Consider the following 13,169-nt stretch of genomic DNA (forward strand, 5'->3'; position numbering starts at 1 on the left):
TACGGTTGAGACGATGCCTTGAGGATCGAAGGTCGTGAGACGAAGTCCCTACGGGGAAAGGAAATTGATTTGGTGAAGGTTGTTTGGATTGGTGCAGTCGGAGAAAGCACGACATGGGAATTAGAGAACAGGATGCGCGACTCCTACCCCGAGTTATTCAAATGAGGTAATTTTCGAGGACGAAAATATTTAAGTGGGGGAGAGTTGTAACGCCCCGATTTTTATTAAGTGTTATTATTATTATTTTTATATTGTTTGATTTATAATTATTTCGGTAAAATATTTTATTGTGTGTTAATATATTATTAGAGTTTAATTATGAGAATTGTGGTATAATAGCTATTGGGCCTAGTGGTGTATATAGTAATTAAGGGAGGTGTAACAATTAAGCCCATTAGTTAGTTTTTATTTAATTACTACAAAGAATAGAAATAGAATAGAGATAGAAAGAAGAGAAATAGAAAGAAGTAGAGAGAAGGAGGAGAAAAGAGAAGAAAAGAGAGAAAAGTTAGGGTTTGGAGGAGGAAGAGGAAATTGGAGAAGAAGAGCATCATCTTGATCAACCCAAGCTTGCTAGAACACTATAGAGTAACTCAATCATCATCTCTAAGGTAAGGGTGTGAGTTATCATTTCCTATAATTATGAAAATGATGGGTTTTATGTGGGTAATGGTTGTTAGAGGATACTGTTGGGTTTTGATGTTGTGATTAGATTCCTTGCTTTGAAAATGTTGTTTGTGTTCTTGATGTAGTGTTGATTGTTTGTGATTATTGAACATGTATCAATTCTTTGCAAAATGTTAGGGTTAGGTTTAGAAGAATGATAAATAACATTGTGTGTTGTGTTGTTGTTGATGGTTTGGGGTTCATGTATGTTGTGAAAAATATGCTATTGTGTTGATGAATCAAAGTATGAGTAATTTCACAAATTGTGAATTTAGGAAGTGTTGGAAATTAATTGAATGATGTTTAGAATGATGAAATAAAAGTTAAATTGTGGTTATAACGGCTGTGTAATATTGAAAATATTGTAGTTCGTTGAAATTCTGAGAATGAGACTTTTTACGGAATCGAAATCGGAGGTCCGGAAGGTATTTAACGGTCAAAAACGCATTTTCTATGTTTCCTGCTAAATTCGCGGCGCCAACTGAGTTGAAAACAGAATTCTTTTGTAAACTTCAAAAAGTCATAACTTTTGAACCGTAACTCCGTTTTGGTCCCCGTTCGAAGCGTTGCGAAGCTTATGAAATTTTCTACATGTTGTTGATGTTTATAGGCCATTATAAGGGATTATTTTAATAAGTGATTATTTTGGAAAAATGATTAATAATTGATATAGTAGGAAGCCTATTTGTTTAATGAGGAATACCACTTAACTATAGTGTGTAGGTGTGCGATGTAAATAAACATAGCATGAGGTTGAATTATCTAAGAGATTGTATGATGAAACAATTGATTGTGATGAATATTCTCATTTATTTTATATATAAACATACGTATGAATGTTGGTGAAGATGATGTTGTATGAATGCTTTTATGCATGTGAATGGCGACGTGGCCTAAATGGCAATAGCGACGTGGGCTTCGGCCATTGTGATGAGTTATGTTGATGCGATGATGATTTTGGTGTATGTGTATCATTTATCATGGAGTCACATACATTTGCATAAGCGACGTGGCCTTTTGGCAATAGCGACGTGGCCTTTTGGCAAAAGCGAAGTGGGCATAAAGCCTTGGCCTTGATGGCAAAGCGACGAGTCGGTACCGCATAGCATTTGCATAGTTGAGTCACATATGTTGGTTATGTTTATTTCCGCATTTTGTGATAATTGTTGTTATGTGACGGTTTATGATGTGCGGTGATATTTTGCGATGATGCGATGAATCGTAATGTTTTATGATGGATTGATGAAATGTTAAAGTGATGAGATGCTATGATGTAACATTGATATTGTGGATGATTATTGACTTTGTTTATGATTAAATACATAAGCATTCAAGTGAAGGATTATGTGATGTGGTAACAATATTTCTAACTTTCCGAATTTACTTATATATTGCTTATCATTATCTTGATTATATGATTTGAGTATCTCACCCTTTTGTTGTTGGCCGTTACCTTTATATTGGTAACGTGCAGGTGCTCCGCATTGAGAGGAGGATAGTGGTAGCACACTTTTGGCGTCATTGCTCTGATTAGGATTGTAACACTCAGGGGTTAATGAATGCTTTTCATGATTTTGATAGTAACAATGCCCTTTTGTATATCATTGTATATGATAGTTGTGATGGGCATTTGTTTGCTTGTTTTCTTTTGAATGTGTAAATGTACGACTCAACTTAATTATCTAAATGATTTCCGTTGCGATGTTTTGTGTATTGCTGCTATATGGACTAGGTGAATCCATATACAGTGTTGTTTACTATTTAACAAGGACTAAGTGGATCCTTGTGCAATTGCCGTGTTGTGTAAATTGTTTAAGTCTTGATGAAAGGATATATGTGATGCCTCAATTTTATGTGAAATTTGTTTACTCTGATTTTTAATCGAATTTACGACGGGTAGAATTGGGGTGTTACAATGACGAACACGAGCACAACTTTTGAGCGCCTCTCTTCCTCTTCTCGCAATGTTGGAGCGAATTGGAAGCGTGTGAGCGATAACGTTCTTCGAGCTTCGAAGCTTCCGGCGGTGGAGGTGGCTTAGCTCTGCCGTGTAGAGCTTCGAGTGATGAAGCTCTCACAATAATGGAGAAAGAAAAAAAAAGCGTGTACTGAAGGTGGGAGGGAATCGATTGCACGATTCCTTTGGAATGAGGGAAAAAAGTCTGAACCCCAATGATTGGCAATGATTGCCTCTTATATAAGCTTGATCCAAGGGCAAATTGGAGAATTAAGTCTGAATGGTTAAATCTGAATCATCCATCTGGCATTTTAAGTGAATGAGAAGGTGAGTTTTTACATCATGAATTAAGTCACGTGGGATTTAGAAAATTGAATGGCACGCTTCACTCCTTGACTTATTCACTGAAGTCCCAACTGTGGATATTTGCATTGAACCAAACTGGTTTGGATCCCTTAACTTCCTGAACTGCTTATTGTTTTGAAACTCATTGATTTGAATTGAACTGTTCTTTGGATTGTAGGTCTGTGTTGTTATGCTCAGATAACTTGCCATGTTTCTACAGGTTTTCTTGGCTTTGGTTCTGCAACAGGGTAGTTACCATGATTATGACTCAAATTCCATTTCTTGCCTTGCATTGCCGACTGTTATGGATTTTTCTGGTGTAGCCATTAGAATCACCTTGGTCCTCTTTTACAGGTAGCTCTGCAGTTGCAGTGGGGTTCTTGGTCTATATGACTTAGCTCAAGTTAAATGTTCCAACTCTGGTCACTATGCATTGATTTGGTATGTGTGGTTATGTATGCGTTAGACATTTTACCCTTTGTTTTGCTTGCTACCACACGATGCTCCTAACCTTGTTGCGCACTATTGATGCTGAATGATCTTATAGATATGCAGGTCTAGGATGGAATGAGCTTGCCATTTCAATCCTATCACTATTAGATTCATAAACCTCATTGAGTTCAGATATACAAGGATGACCAATATCTCCCGACAAATCATCGGGAAAGTAGCACTTTGTTGCCTTTACCCACTTCATCCCAGTTTTGGAATCTTCCCACATGGACTGAAGTTTAGAAGGTGTCAGTTTGCCATGGTTGAATGTCAAAAAAGCATGACCATGCAGCCTATATGTTACTCCATCAATGCAGCAAGATTGGTAATACTTTTTCTCATCTACGAGTTGTACAACATCACCAATCCATTCAATAGCATGTGAGCTATCTGAAGATATAGCAGAGTGCTGAATACCTTCAGTATTAGTTCCAGAACTTCCAACAGAAATTGGTTGTGCAACATCTAGATCATCGCTCTTGATATCGTGAGTTATATTTTCTCCTCCATGAGATTCCTTTTGATTACTAATCATAAAACTACTGCTATCATGTCTATCTGGTGATATTTCAGCATTGTCCTCTGACACTGCCATCTCAACATGAGAATCTTGTGATGATTGCAAATTTTCACATTTAGCCGGCTCGGAAAATATAGGAAGAGTTTCTGATTCAGAAGTGTCTTTACAGGTCAAAGCCTTTGAATCTATCTATTCAGCACAACTTTCACCCTGCAAGCCAGTGGAAACACTACAAGCTGCAGATTTCATAAATATGCTTGGATCAGGCTTCTCTTCAATGGTTTCAATGCTAGATGAAATGATGGAACCTTGTATATCTCTTGTGTGTGGGGTATTTGAGTCAAATGACGACTCAGTACTGTGGTTGGCACTGGAAACAGTTGGGATAGAGTTTCCATTTGTTGTAAAAAATTGTGGGCTGGCCTTTAGATCTAAGCTATTTGCTTTCTTCTCTGAATATGGTTGAATCCAACTGTATTAGAGGAAAAACTTGGTGATGTAATTGAAGATCTCGTCACACTGCCATATTTTGGAGGCAAAGACTTTCCGCCGCTTAAACTCAAGCATCTCGTGCAGTGCCAATCAACTCTATTATGAATTCCTCTAATTACTGATGGCTGCAGGCACTTTAAGTGAAATCCATTTTCATAAGCATCACAGAGAAGAACAGAATCAACCTCACTGACAGTGAGCTCACATGTGAAAGCCTTATTCATATAATCCCTTGACGGAGGAATCCATGTGCGATGTTCAGGAAGCTTTGGTAGTAATAACTTCTGGACAATCTTTGCAATATCAGAGTGACTAGGAACCAAAGGAGGTTGAACCATGTTCCCACCCTGCAATGGCTGGTGTATACTAGACATAGTTCCAGGTCCCGTTTGAGTAATAAATGGTCTAATGCTCTGACCTGTTGCTACTTGTGGACCTGCCCTCGATACAGTTACATCAGTAGTTCCTTCCACCTTGGGAGGATTATGAGCAGGCGCCTTGTTTTCTGATACACTTCTAGCTAATGACACAGGTTGAGTCTGTATTGACCATGTAGGAGCATTCACTAATGATTGGTTTGCCAATGAATTTTCTTGGACCTGAAGCACATAAGGGGCCCCACTCAGTCCTCCAGTAACTTTAAACTGTGGGTTCTCAACTCTAGGCAATCCTACAGAAGATGGATTTCTCCCCATGTGACTGCTAGGCATTACACCAGAAACAATGGGCGGTCTGACTTCATTTCTGGTTGACTGATATTGCAATGCTGCAAAAGATCCTGGAGAAAGATGGGGAGGAATAGACACCATCGAAACTGAAGAAGTTACTGCCATGTGGTTTGATTTATCAGATGAGAACGTTCGAACAACATTTGTTGGAACACGATTGTCAACCATGCCACCGGTGTTTAGGGTTAGACTTTTTATTAGGAATTGGTTTTGAAGAGGAGGTGATTGGGTTGACTTTGGTCAACTTTGACCAAAAAGTCAATTGTTAACCAAAGTCAACATATGGTCAAACTTCCACTTTTTTGTAATTTTCTCAATGCTTGGACATTTGTAATGAATTGTAAATGATTGTGAATGAATGTTAGATTTTGACTTGACCTTGACACGTGAAATTAATTCTTGAATATGAATGGACACTTGTAATGATCATGAATCAAGACTTGACTTTGTATTGGATTAATTAAAACATGACATGGAATGCCCTACATGACAGGGCCAATGAACTCTTCACAGATGAATCACATAACCTCATGGAATCAAAACTTGAGTGAATGACAAGGCTTGAATGTGCATAGGTCATTACTTAAGGGTTTGAGTTGACTTTGGTCAAAGTTGACCAAAAAGTCAACTGTTGGTCAAAAAGTCAACTGTTTGTCAAAAAGTTAACTGTTGGTTAACATACCTCTCTTTGCATTTTTCATGTAATGAACCTTTTATGATCATGTAATGAATGACATTTCCTCATTTGAATGAACTTGGATTGGTATTTGAACTAAATGGCTCTTGAAATGAATGAATCTGAAGTTTTTATATGAATAAATGAATCTTGAACATGTATTGGAACAGAGTGAAATGGACATTATGACATTGAATGAACTGCTCAATGACAATCATGAAACAAGATTTAGAAAGGATCAAGATGTGACATGAACCACAACCTATATAGACCAAAAACTAGGATCAATGGTCATGAGCATGGTGAATAGAAACACAACCAAGAACTCAACATGAATGAACCAGGAGCAAGAAGCTACTGAATGCCATTTAACCAAGCAAGGAGATCAAGCATCATGAATGATGATGTGCCAGCTGAAATTAGGGTTAGGAGGCCACACAATGGGTATTGAACATGATTAGGGCTTATGGAGCCATGACCATGTGAGGACCACTAAATTAGGGTTTTGCTCCCTCAAGAAGCCACCATTGACACCAGATACAAGCATCTCCATGCTAGGGTTTGATTGGGGCCACCCCAAGTTTGCTAAGAAATCCTAGTTTCCACTAGGTGTAAGCATAAAGCTCTAAATTCAAGTCATTGCTCTCTTGTGTTGAACCTTGCTTATGTAGATGAAATGCATGCTCATGATGATATGCAAATGTTTAAGTTAGTGACCTAGATGAACATTGTGAATGTGTAGGGTGAATTTTGGGGTATGACACTATGCGAGGAGGATTTCAACGTTTTTACTGGGGTTGATTTCCATCATATTCCTTGAGATGAGAATCGGATGGCAGATGCTCTTGCTACACTTGCTTCGATGATTGTGGTTAGACTTTGGAATGAAGTTCCCAACATCACTGTAATGCGCTTGGACAGACCAACTCATGTATTTGCAGTAGAGGAGGTAGAAGATAACAAGCCTTGGTATTATGATATCAAATGTTTTCTTTAGAGTCAGATTTACCCGCCTGGGGCATCTGTGAAAGATAGAAAGACTTTGAGGAGATTTTCAGGCAGTTTCTACCTCAATGGTGATGTGCTTTATAAAAGGAACTTTGACATGGTTTTGCTCAGATGCGTGGATAGACACGAAGCAAACCTGTTAATGACTGAGGTCCATGAGGGTTCATTTGGTACTCATTCCAATGGACATGCCATGGCTAGAAAGATGTTGAGAGCAGGCTACTATTGGCTGACAATGGAGTCTGATTGCTGTAAATATGTGAAGAAACACCATAAGTGTCAGATTTATGCGGATAAGATTCATATTCCTCCGACACTCATGAATGTGATTTCATCACCATGGCCTTTCTCTATGTGGGGAATTGACATGATTGGCATGATAGAGCCAAAAGCGTCCAACGGACACAGGTTTATTCTCGTAGCAATTGATTACTTCACCAAATGGGTTGAAGCGGCATCATATCAAAATGTGACCAGGCAAGTGGTTGTGAAGTTTATCAAGAATCAACTCATATGTCGTTATGGTGTACCGGATAAGATCATTACTGATAATGGATCTAACTCTAACAACAAAATGATGAAAGAGCTGTGTAGCGAGTTCAAGATAGCACATCATAATTCTTCTCCTTATAGACCCAAGATGAATGGGGTTGTTGAAGCTGCTAATAAGAATATCAAGAAGATTATCCAAAAGATGGTTGTTACGTATAAGGATTGGCATGAGATGCTGCCATTTGCTTTGCATGGATATCGTACATCTGTCTGCACTTCAACAGGGGCAACCCATTTATCTCTTGTTTACGGTATGGAGGATGTGCTCCTAGTAGAGGTGGAGATCTCATCAATGAGAGTCTTGATGGAAGCCAAGTTGACTGATGCTGAATGGGTTCAGAGTCGTTATGACCAGCTGAATTTGATAGAAGAAAAGAGATTAACTGCCATGTCCCACGGTCAGTTATATCAGCAAAGGATGAAGAAAGCCTTTGATAAGAAGGTCAAACCTCGTGTGTTCCGAGAAGGTGACCTTGTGCTCAAGAAAGTCTTGTCTTTCGCGCCCGATTCCAGGGGCATGTGGACTCCAAACTATGAAGGTCCATACGTTGTTAAGAGAGCCTTTTCAGGCGGTGCTTTGATACTTACAACTATGGATTGGGACGATTTCACTCGTCCTGTGAATTCAGATGCAGTTAAGAAATTCTTCGCCTAAAATAAAATAAAAACAGAATAGCTCGCAAAGTTCAAAACCCGAAAGGGCGACTTAGGCAAAAATGAGCGTCTCGGTGGATTGAAAACCCGAAAGGGCGATCCAGGAAAAAGTTAGAGACATAAAAAATAAATATGTATCCCGCTAGATTGAGTACCTCACCCTGGGGAAATCTAGGTAAAAATTAGGGATTTGGCAAGTAACTATATCCTGACAAGACTTTGCTCTACAAAACTGTCATCTGTCAGAAATTCTCGCTCAGTCATGGTCAACTGAAGCTTCAAATACATCAGATTCAGAGTTGGTGGAGAAATGGCTATTATGTTCAATGTAGCCCTTTTCCAATATATATCACCAATTTCAAATTTGTAAAGATCTATGGAGTCTTTCCATTTGCAGGCTACCATTCCATCAAATAAATTTGAGCCTTCATCCAATTATTTACACTCTTATTTGTTTTCTTATTCAACAAATGTTTTGCATGTTTTAATTGAGAAATATCATTGTTTTAAACAAATAAATTTTCATAACTTGTTTTTAAACAAAGTGAACATTCTTGGGATGTCTTCAGTGCTCTCCCAAAGATGGTATGATTCCCAACAGGGTGAGATATTTGTTCATATTCCTGGCATGCTTATATCCTCTTCCTCTAGAGACTTTTGTGGTTTTTTTCTCCCGAGAAGAGTGGATGGTAAAGATATCCATCCCCTCCCCTGATAACTTCCCCAGTAGAGTTGCTTCTACAGCGGATCTTATCTGTGCAATGATCTTGTCCCCGGTTGGAATGACTGATGCTCATTCTCCTGCAAAGATCTTTGTTTCCTGGTATCTCTTGCCCCTATCAGATTGGATGCTCTCCAGTGGGCCTGGCTTCCTCTTTTGAGATGTAGTACCGGATATATTCATCGATCTTTAGACCTGTTTGTGTTAGATATGTATGTTTGTTAGCATTCATCATACATAACCCACGCATATATGCCTAATTTTAACATTCAGATATTCATGTTGCATTCTTTGCCATATATCTTTGTTTGTTATCTCCTGCTAGTTGGTAATATGATTCCCCAAGCAGATGTTTGTGTCTGATCTCCCCATGTAGAGTCAGCCCCATAAGCAGAAAGTGTTTATCCTTTCTTCCATATTCCCCATTGAGTTATATCCTCGTGGATGATTGTTATTCCTGTTCCTCCCAACGCATATATTGGGATGGAGTTTCCCCTTAGTTATATCCTCATAGGAATGAGTCTTGTTTCGTCGTGCCTCTCTAGTTTGTTTCTAGAATGGCTTTTTGCGTGTTTCCTTTGCACTTCCCTGTAGTCTAGATGAATGATTGTTTAGTAACCATGCAGTTATCCATATTTTCCCCGGCAGAGTCTGTGGTTTTCTACCCTTATACCAGTAGTTGTAAACCCTATTTTATCCCCTTGCAGAGTTAACATTTTATTCATCCTGACCGATGACGGTTACTCTTCCGTGGTTTTCTACCCCATATCCGGTAGATGTAATCCCCTCTTTGATGGTTATCTTTATCCAATATTCGGTATTGATATTCCTTCACCTTCTGAGTATATCTCCCAGTAATGGGTGATATGTCTCCCGGATCGCCACCTTTGTCAGCGCATCCCCAGCGGGTCATCTTTCATTTGCCTTTTGTCGGTAATGATCTTTTCTCTCTTTTGATTTGGTCATCATTTTATACCTAGTATTTGGTATCCCGATGCTCCTTTTCTGTCGGTCGATTTATCCTTTATTAACCCAGTAACCGGTTGTGGATAATCTTCCATGCGAGTATGTTATCTACATTCTGACAGTAATAGATAATATATCTCATGCACTATTTGGTTGAAGTCTTTTGTTCTTCCCCAGTTGAGTAAGGTTCGTATTCCTTTTATGGAATCGAATGCCCATCCTATAATCGAGTCTGCTTTTTAGCCCTCTTTTGGATGATGAGTGTCTTGGAAATATTCCCCAATTCACGCCCTGGTTGGTCACCTATTATATGCCCAGTAACCGGTATCCCTGGTGTTCCTTCCCATTTGCTCCCTATTATGACTTTTCGTCCTCTGTGGAGTCAGATTTTCCTGAGTTGAAATATACCTCGTTAGGTTTTCCTCAGATGATTTCGAATTTTTAATATCTCTCACCCTTATACCGGTCTTAGATATTCATTCTCCCTGAGCATGTTGTTCTCTCACCCTTATACCGGTGTTCAGATCACATGTCTCCTTGAGCTTATTACCCAGTAACCGGTAATACCTCATCCTGGCGTTTCCCCAGAGGAGTCCTGTTTGGACTTTCCCTTAGTGGACTTTTTCTCCATCTGAGTCCGGATTTTCATCCGAAGTATCCTTTATGGATAGTTCCGATGTATTGGCATATTGCCCAATACATGCATCTCTGAGTCAGCTCGAGTCCTTCCATTGATTTATTTTCATGGAATCCCTCTCGTGTCTCAGCAAGTTCTAAGTCGTGACCTGTTCACACAGTTTATCTCCTGTTCTATCCCCATTAGAGTCCCAGAGTCTCTGTCCCATGGAGTGAACTACTCATATGGATTGTCAGTTTCTCCGAATTTCCTTTTCTTCTTTGTGGACACATATCCCCGCTGAGCATTACCTTTTGCATACATACATTTGCATCATGAGGTCTCTTAGGGACCAAAATTTGTCTCTTTGTTATTATTTAAGCCCATTCTACCTCGTCGAGACGAAGATTTTAACCTTCACCTCTCCGGCTAGAATGACCTTAAATAGGGGCATCTGTAAGACCCCAATTTTTCCCCTAAGATCCCTCATGGCATCATTACATTGCATTTGCATAGCCTCAAGGATCATAAGCATCTTGGTTCCCTTTGCCTTTAGATTGGGACCTCTGGTGAGTGATTTGAGATCACCAAGCATGCTGGAATTGTATATTATTGCTTTTCCCATTTCCTAACTCAAAAGCACAAAAATATGTCACTAACATCTTTTGTTTATAGTTTGAGCAGACACAAGGTCTAAAGCTTCTAGGAGATCCTTTGTGCAATGTTATGGTCAAGAGAAGATGAAAGCAAGCATGGTAATGGTTCCCAGAGCTCCCATCCATATAGTCTCGTTAAATTGATAGTTGTGTATGGGCATATGATTGTATGGGACTGAATAAATAAATAAATTTGGACAAAAGATTGCAAAACATAATATATAAAAACAAATAAAAATATGTTTGCAAGGGAACAAATAAATATAAAAAATGGATAAAAAGTTGCAAAACATAATATATCAAAACATATAGTCTCGTTAAACGAGTTAAGTTTGTAGGTATGTATGGATATATGATTGTAAATGACTAAATAAAAAAATAGGATAAAAGGTTGCAAAACATAACATATAGAAACAAATAAAAAAATAACTAAAATACTGCAACCTTCACATTATTAGCACAATGCTCTAACCAGCTAAAAAATATGTTTTCATGTACACTATTGAATTTGAAAACATATATTACTAAAAATGCGTTTAAGTGCTTATTTAAGATATTTTATTTTTTAAGACACGACATCCAATCCCAAGACCCCGACTAATATTAGGAATCAATTCCATTATCCAATTATAGAGGCCCAACACCGAATTATTGGCACATTGATGATTCAATTCTAATATCTGTAGAGGAGTACATGTTGGTGTAAACCCTAAAGGCCAATACTTTTGGTAATTGTATAGAATTATTTATTAATAATACAAGGATTTTTCTTTATTATGTTTGTTTAATAAAGTCCCTAGAATAGCTAGTCCGTTTAATGTATCAAGTGTGACTTAATCATGAGATCACATTACACATAAGGACACTATTCTTAAAGTATCTGTAGTCGAACTTTATTGTGAAGTGGGATAACATTAAAGCATTAAGACTATTATGTATATAGACTGATGATCACATCTCTTGGATCATGGATAAGGAGTTATCAATTCTTAAACATAGGTATGAATATTAAGAGTAATATTTATACTGGATTGACCTGCTATGAGAATACTACATAGAATGTTATACAAAGTGTCATAAGTTATTCTCATGGTGATAATGGTGTATACCATCCTTCGACCTGAAACCACTATGGACCCTAGATGTAGAGTCGAGTGCCTTATTGCTGATCAAACATTGTCTGTAACTGGATGACCATAAAAATAGTTGATGGGTACTCCACGAAGCATGCTAAGGGACATGAGTCACCTAGATAGAATTTGCCCATCCTGCATAACAGGATAAATATCTATGGGCCAAATATTGAACTGGACAAGGATGACACGGTCTATGCCTTGTGTTCAATATAGACATAAGGGCAAAAGGATAATTGTACACATAAGTATTATCACAAAAGGATTTGTCTGATCACATGACATTTTCGTGTCTTGGGTAGCAATGATGTATTGCTAGATACCACTCACTATTTATTATGTTAAATACGTGATTTAATATAATTGCCAATGCCACGAAAACCTACAAGGTCACACATAAAAGGACGGATTGATGAGAGATAGAGTAACTAAGGAATACCATAATGTACGGTTCCCTTAAGTGAATTGTAGAACATCGTAAGATACGGTGTACTTAAGTAGAATACAAAACATGGTAAGGTACCACGTGTAAGACCCCAATTTTGACCCTAAGATCCCTCATGGCATCATTACATTGCATTTGCATAGCCTCAAGGATCATAAGCATCTTGATTCCCTTTGCCTTTAGATTGGGACCTCTGGTGAGTGATTTGAGATCACCAAGCATGCTGGAATTGTATATTATTGATTTTCCCATTTCCTAACTCAAAAGCACAAAAATATGTCACTAACATCTTTTGTTTATAGTTTGAGCAGTCACAAGGTCTAAAGCTTCTAGGAGATCCTTTGTGCAATGGTATGGTCAAGAGAAGATGAAAGCAAGCATGGTAATGGTTCCCAAATCTCCCATGCATCAAATATGTCTCCCAAGTATCTCAATTCATCATTTTGATCAAAGCAAATCAAGGGGTTTGAGGTTTGTTTCCCAAGGAAACCCTAGCTCATTTGTCTATCAACTGTGCCTTGCTCATGAAGCAACCTTAGCCC

The 13,169-nt window shown here is 38.3% G+C and overlaps 1 pseudogene; it reads right to left on the reverse strand.

The window, feature by feature from the left end:
* Positions 1-3,509: 3,509 nt before the first annotated feature.
* LOC127137226 (uncharacterized) lies at positions 3,510-5,894 on the reverse strand (annotated as a pseudogene).
* Between the last annotated feature and the right edge of the window lie 7,275 nt (positions 5,895-13,169).

This window comes from Lathyrus oleraceus, chromosome 4 (assembly GCF_024323335.1).
Source record: "Lathyrus oleraceus cultivar Zhongwan6 chromosome 4, CAAS_Psat_ZW6_1.0, whole genome shotgun sequence".
Lineage (NCBI taxonomy): Eukaryota > Viridiplantae > Streptophyta > Magnoliopsida > Fabales > Fabaceae > Lathyrus > Lathyrus oleraceus.